Consider the following 6,772-nt stretch of genomic DNA (forward strand, 5'->3'; position numbering starts at 1 on the left):
TCAACTGTATGAAGATCAAAATATCCTAAATGGCCCACAACATTCTCCAAATAATCACGTTTTTTCTTGGTCTCACAGAGGAATGTAACCTCCGGGAAATATCGACCTCGTATTTCCCTCAGGTGACGAACTATAGGGGTATTTCCCACCTCCTGACAGTTCCAGCTCAGAATTCTCATATTGATCTCGAAGGGTTGGAATTAATCATCAACCCTTCTTTCAAATTTGCTCCAAGTTTCCTCACGGGAGTCTTTGCTGTTATAGAAGCAGAATGATTCGTTAACCGAGCTGCTACTGGAGCAGAATGATCCGAGTGTGAATGAGTGGTAGAGACTTCCAATCTTACACTAGAACTCGAGGCTTGAGAGCTTAACCTTTCAAAGACAGACGGGGAAGCCTTCTTTTTACCTCCAGATGAATCTTTCGGACTGGTAGCTAAATGGGGATCACCTTTAGAACCAAGACGTTCAAAAACAGTTGGAGGTTGATTCAGAGTCTCTGCTTCATCAGTCTGAGCTTTTTTGGCTTGTCGTTCTCCACTGCTACTTAATCTCCTTCTCTTTGATGGCGTAAAGGTGGACTCACCAGAGCTTTTAGAACAATCTCCTTTAGAGTTTCCTTGCCCAGCTCTTGCGTCCATTAGTTCCTTTGGGCGCCTCCTGAATTTATCTGGATCTGGTCCCGTGAGATTGCTTGTTAGGCCAGTGAAGTCGGTTTTGAAGCTGTTTTTTTTCTGAGAAGGGGGCTCAAATTGTTCTGATTGAGATTCAAAAGACCTTCTAGAAGGATGTTGCTGATCTTGATCTTCCTCTGAGACCACATTCTTCCCTTTACCTTTTGATCGACCAACAACTTTGTGCGAATCCTTCTTGAGACCCTTTTTCTGGATTGAACGCTGAGCTAACTCCAGTGGACAGGAGTTCTGGTCATGAGTGAGCCTCATACACGAGAAGCACACTTTCAGCAGTTTCTCATACTCTAGTTCCACTTTAATTACCTCTCCAGAAGAGAATTTAACTTGCTTAACAAAATCTAGTGACTCATCAGCTTTAAACCAGGCACGAGCTCGAACATACTCTAGAGATGAAGAGTTTTTTGCGTGTAACTCTACCGCTTCTATCTGTCCTTTTGGCTCAATGATACTTTCCACCGCTTGCTTCTTTAAAAGGTGGATAGGTATGTTCCTTATGCGAACCCAAAATAGGATTCGATTGAGGAAGTCTGGTCCTGGATTAGGCTTCCACTGATCCAGAGAGACGATCCAACCATTAACAAACCAAGGACCACGAAACAAAACATGATACAGATCTCCCTCCGATTCAAAGATGAATTGAACTTTATTATCTCCAACCCCTCTCCTTTTGACTCTATCATCAAAACCCCAGATTGGAGGTAGAGCTTTGACTAACCCTCCTACTTTATGAGCTGACGGATTCAGACACCGAACAATAACACTCATCGAATTCTCCTCGATTACGTCCTTATTTTCCAGATCTGGAACTTCCACCAACTCCCCTTCTTAAAGTAAGTTGCGTTCCCTCAACTCTTCCATAAGCGAAAGCTCTTTTTTCTTCCTAGGTCTGTTCATCTTCACAATCCCAGGATCTTGTAAACTCCGAAACAAGCCAACAGATCTACAGTCCTCACAGCTTTTTAAGACCTGAAACGACACTGGAAACAGACAGATATGCAAAACTCACAATCCCTCTATCCAAATCTAGAAACTAGCCACAACAGAACTAGAGTAGAGTAATGAAAGGAACAAAGGAGGTCAAAGGACCTAATGAGCCGCAATAGGAAAATCTAATTACAGAATGAAATCTAGAATCTCAAGGAGAAAAGATGAGAATCGCCACCGCAAACCCGTGAGAGAAACCCTAGTCGCAATCATAAAACGTTTTTGTTAGGTGAGTGAAAAGGAACAAAGCATGAATTTACAATTACTGAATCTGCACTTTTATTAAATTGCATGGAAATGATAGGGAAATGTGAGAGAATTTTCTACTAATTATAAATTTGGACAGAAAAAATTTGCAGTAAAGTATTTTAACATTATCACACGTTCATATTCTGTAGATAATTGTATTCTGTAAATTACACTCGTATCCACTTTTAATTGCCTATGGCATGTTGACAACAAGTCAATAATAGGTTGCGCTAGCTCATCTAATGAATTTATATGATTAGTTTAATTTAACTATAAAATATTGCATTGCAAACAATAACATTTGTGATGAAGTTATTATGTATGTGATATTGTAACGTTATAACATTCTTAACATAGTTTAAATGAGAACCGATAAATCTCGGCGAAACTTAAATATGGTTTCTGGCAAAATATGTCTAACATATAATCCAAATAATAACAACTGGTTTTTTAAAAATAGCTAAATAAATAAAATTTACAAATAATAATTATAGAAATTCTTTTTTTTCAACAGTATTATTTAAAATAACTGATGAAAATAATTAACTTACACTTGTATATATAATAAAGATAACAACGTCGTTTGGAAAAAAAAAGTGTAACTCGTAAAAATGTTCATTCTTTTTGCTGGTCCGATCCTCTCTCCGCTAAACTTTCCCATATATGTTGTTCATCATTTTTTTCCTGTTTATACAATCTATTTTTTTTTCCTTTCTAAAGACAGAAAAAGAAAGGTTTAAAAAAAGGGTGAATTAGTGTGGTAGCCAGAATAGAAAATGTATTTAAGAATATAGTAGGTTAATTCAAAAAATTAAATATCATAAAAGGTAGTAAAAATTACCGGTAAGAGTGTTGATGATTTGGTGGAGGTGGTGGTTAAGGATGACCGGAGGAAGTATCATAAAAGATAGTAAAAATTACCAGTAAGAGTGTTGATGATTTGGTGGAGGTGGTGGTTAAGGATGACCGGAGGTCGGTGACCGACGGTGGTGGCCGGAGGTCGTGACCGGCGGTAATGGCCGGCGGTGGTGGCCGCAAGTTGTGACCGGCGGTGGTGGCTGGCGGTAGTGGCCGGAGGTCGGTGGTTAGCAGTGGTGACCAAAGGTCGGTGGTTGGCAATAGTAGCTAGAGATCGGTGATCGGAGCTGGTAGCCGGAGGTAGATGGCTGATGGTGATGGCCGAAGGTTGGTGGCCGGCGGTGGTAGCCATAAATCAGTTGCCAACGATAGTAATAGAGGGTGGTGGTTGAAGGTGGTGTTAATAAGGATAAGGTCATTAATATATAAAATATACAGTAAATTAAAGTTTTTTTTTTTCATTATAAGTTCAAATTTCCCTAAAAAAGTTTTTTTCTTGGTTTCCCTAAATATAAAATATACAGTAAATTAAAGTTTTTTCTTGGTTTTTTTCTTGGTCAGTCCTCTCTGTGTCTGTCTTTTTCTTTCTCTTATCTTTTCGTGACGCACGACATAAAGAAACGTGTCTGCGTGAAACGTAATGAACATAAGACAACACTTATGGAATTTAAGAAAAATAATATTGATTTTTATTAGAATGACTACTACCTTTCAACGAAAAAAACTATCAATACCGAAAGTGTGTTGACGGGCTTGTGAGCCCAAAGTGGGAAAGGATGTATGGAAAAAATGGAGAAATGTGGGAGCGAGTTTAAGATTGTATTTGGTGAGATTCAAAACCTTTATAAATGTTATAAAAATGAATAGTTTCAAAGATTGTAGTTTTCCACATTAAAAACATTAAAAACAGAAGTCGGCGAAAAGAAAATATTTTTTTTTCTATATATAGGGAGAATCAAACAAGATTTCTCAACCTTAAACCAGAAAAATGTTTTCCAACATCGATCACAAGGCTTTGGCATCACTCCTTCATGGCCAAGGATGCGCTAACAGCCTCAAGACGCTTCTCGACAACCGTGAAATAAGTTCAGTTTTGATAGAGCCACTGGTCAACACCATTCTTGATTCTTTCTCACTTGCTCTATCTTTTGTGGATTCTCCTAGTCCTCCACTACACCATGAGTCTTCTTCTCAAAACATGGCAGCTCTTGTGCCTCAAAGATCATCCAAGAAGTAAGTTACAACAAAATTCTAAACTCTCTTCGCATATATGTTATATAAACTTGTTCAAAAAAAGAAAAGTTCATGAGTTTCTATTACAAAACACATTGCAGAGAGATTTGCGGAATACATGTCATAAAGAATTACAGAGACGAGTCCCCGACTCCGCGCCCTGATGACGGTTTCACCTGGAGGAAATATGGACAAAAAACCATCAAAACCTCGGTGCACCAAAGGTTAGTTAATTTAGGTTTGTTAGACCTACAATGGTTTGCTTTATTTTTTGCTTTAAAAATAGAGTTATCTAAAAATAGAGCAATGATTTACTCCAATAGTTGGCTCTATATCTTACTTTTCAAAATTAATTCAATAATATTTTATTAAATGTTTTATTTTCAACTTCTACTATTGTCCCCTAATTTTAAAAATTACAAATTCAAACCACTTAGTTTGTTTTAAATAATATCTAATAAAATTATAATATTTTTAATAAAGTTTCATTACAAAACATAAATAAAAGATACAATGATTAATAGATATTTATTTAACACCATCATTAATATACTTTTCCCACAAATGATCAACATAATTTTTTATGTTATAATAAAAATTCATTATATAAATTTGTTTAGGTATAAGATGATAAAATATTAAAATTGGAGGAGTACTTTGTAAATAAAAAAGCTATGCTTCAAAAATAGAGAAATGAATAGTGTTGCTCCAAAAGCAAGAAATAGAGCACCATTGAAGATGGTTTTACACCAAATATAGAGTTTGGAGCAAGATTTGAAGCACCATTGGAGTTGTTCTTAGGGAAACAGAGCAAATAGCATCCCAAAAAAAAAAAAAAAAAAAAAAAAACAGATTCTTTGTTCTATTTAAAGATATGAAAATACAAGTAAATGTGTTTTTCTTCTACGTAGCACCAAATTAAAGTGTGATATGATCTTTGCAGGTCTTACTATCGGTGTGCCTATGCAAAAGAGCATAACTGCAATGCTACGAAGCGGGTGCAGATGATCCAAGACTGTCCTCCAGTGTACAGAACCACTTATATGGGACAACATATATGTAAATCTATCCCGGTTTATGATGATACGTACGGTTCAGAAATGATTCAGTTTGACCAAGTTGTGTCTGAATCGGTTATGCCTTTATTCACATCAACTGATCACGAAGCAATCACCATTCAAGACAAAGCCACAGACCATACAATGAACCAAGAATGTGATATTAACGATTTCTTGGTGGATTATGACCAATTTTGGCGGAATGAGTTTCCCTCATTTTCATATGGAGACTCGGTGTTTTCTTGACAACATTGCTGCTTTTGATTAGAGTGTCCTTTCCACTGGAGATTTATTGTTATCATGCTATTAAGCTATTAAGCTTTTTATGTTATCATGGTGGAGATTTATTGGTTCTTCACTTGTGTGTGTTTTTTTTTGTATGAATGTTAAATTATATTCACCAAAAAAATACAGTGGTCCAATAGGGTTTACAGCTTAAAGCAGCTTTTGTTTAAAACAGCAGAACAATATTAAGAGCATGAACTGAATGAAATAGGGTGAGTTTGAAACCAAAGCTGAAGACCACTCTCATAGTCAGGGGTGGTTGTCAGCGTGAGCAATCTATTACGAACATTCTTCACTTGTGTGTTTTGTATGTAATTTAGATTCATATGTGTCACTTTTTTTTTGTTTGCTTTACATTTACAGTGTCTTTTTTGTTGGTGTAATAGGAGGTTTTGTCAATGGTGTATTCTTGCTGTTATTCAAAACAAAACGACCAAAAAAACGACCAAGGCTCAGGAGCGTCAAATATGTAAAAGTGGGATAGATAACAAATGACTATTTATTGTAATTCAAACTAGGTGAATTTTGCGCGCTAATTTCAGGATGTTTTGGCACGTATATATCCACTTTTTGGGTAAAATTACACGAGCTAAGTGAACGCGATTAGACTCCTATCATGCGTTTTTTAATGCAATCTGATTCGTCGAAATGATTGCTTGGGCAATAGCTGGAAGAACTTTAGCTATGCCAATGTGGAGATCATCAAGGAAGAGTACATAAAACCACAAAAACCAGTGAACCATCAGCCAAACATGCACATTGTACAGAATATATTTTGTCGATTTACTCTCCATAAAGAACAAATAGAAATATTTACTTAGATATTATAGAAAAGTATGAATATTACTATTATATTATAGATTTTCTGAAAATTACTCGTATATTTCATGTCTTTGGTGTAATTACAATTAATACCCTTAGTTTTTCATTTTTAATTTCGGACGGAAAAGAACTCTCTCTCTCTTTCTTTCGACGATTTCCAAAGACAAACCCTAACTCTCTCTCTCTCTCTCTCCCGTCTTTGCGATTCGTCTTAACTCGTGTTCGTATTTTCGCGGCTGAGTTATAATACTTCACGAAAGACAAAATGTTGCGTAGATTCATATAATGACTGTTATATTACTTGCGACTGAGTTATAATACTTCACAGAAGACGAAAGTGGCGTATATTCATATGACGGCTGATTTATATTGCTTTGCTGCTGAGTTATAATACTTCACGGAAGACAAAAAGTTGTATAGATTCATATGACGGCTGATTTATTTTGCTTTGCCGCTGAGTTATAATACTTCATGGAAGACGAAATGTTGAATAGATTCATATGACGGCTGATTTACATTGCTTCGTGGCTGAGTTATAATATGTCACAGAAGACGAAAGGTTGCGTAGATTCATATGACGACTAATTTA

General features: G+C 36.2%; 1 long non-coding RNA gene and 1 pseudogene across 1 annotated transcript; one reads left to right on the forward strand and one right to left on the reverse strand.

Annotated features, from left to right (window-relative positions):
* Positions 1-2,290: 2,290 nt before the first annotated feature.
* LOC109125557 (uncharacterized) lies at positions 2,291-3,305 on the reverse strand. Its single transcript, XR_002032633.2, has 2 exons — positions 2,769-3,305; positions 2,291-2,641 (listed from the first exon to the last, which is right to left on the reverse strand). It is a non-coding gene; the product is annotated as an uncharacterized LOC109125557 (long non-coding RNA).
* A 401-nt stretch (positions 3,306-3,706) lies between these two features.
* Positions 3,707-5,447, forward strand: LOC104701254 (putative WRKY transcription factor 63; annotated as a pseudogene).
* Positions 5,448-6,772: the final 1,325 nt, after the last annotated feature.

The sequence above is a fragment of the Camelina sativa genome, chromosome 7 (genome assembly GCF_030686135.1).
Source record: "Camelina sativa cultivar CO46 ecotype springtype chromosome 7, ASM3068613v1".
Taxonomy (NCBI): domain Eukaryota; kingdom Viridiplantae; phylum Streptophyta; class Magnoliopsida; order Brassicales; family Brassicaceae; genus Camelina; species Camelina sativa.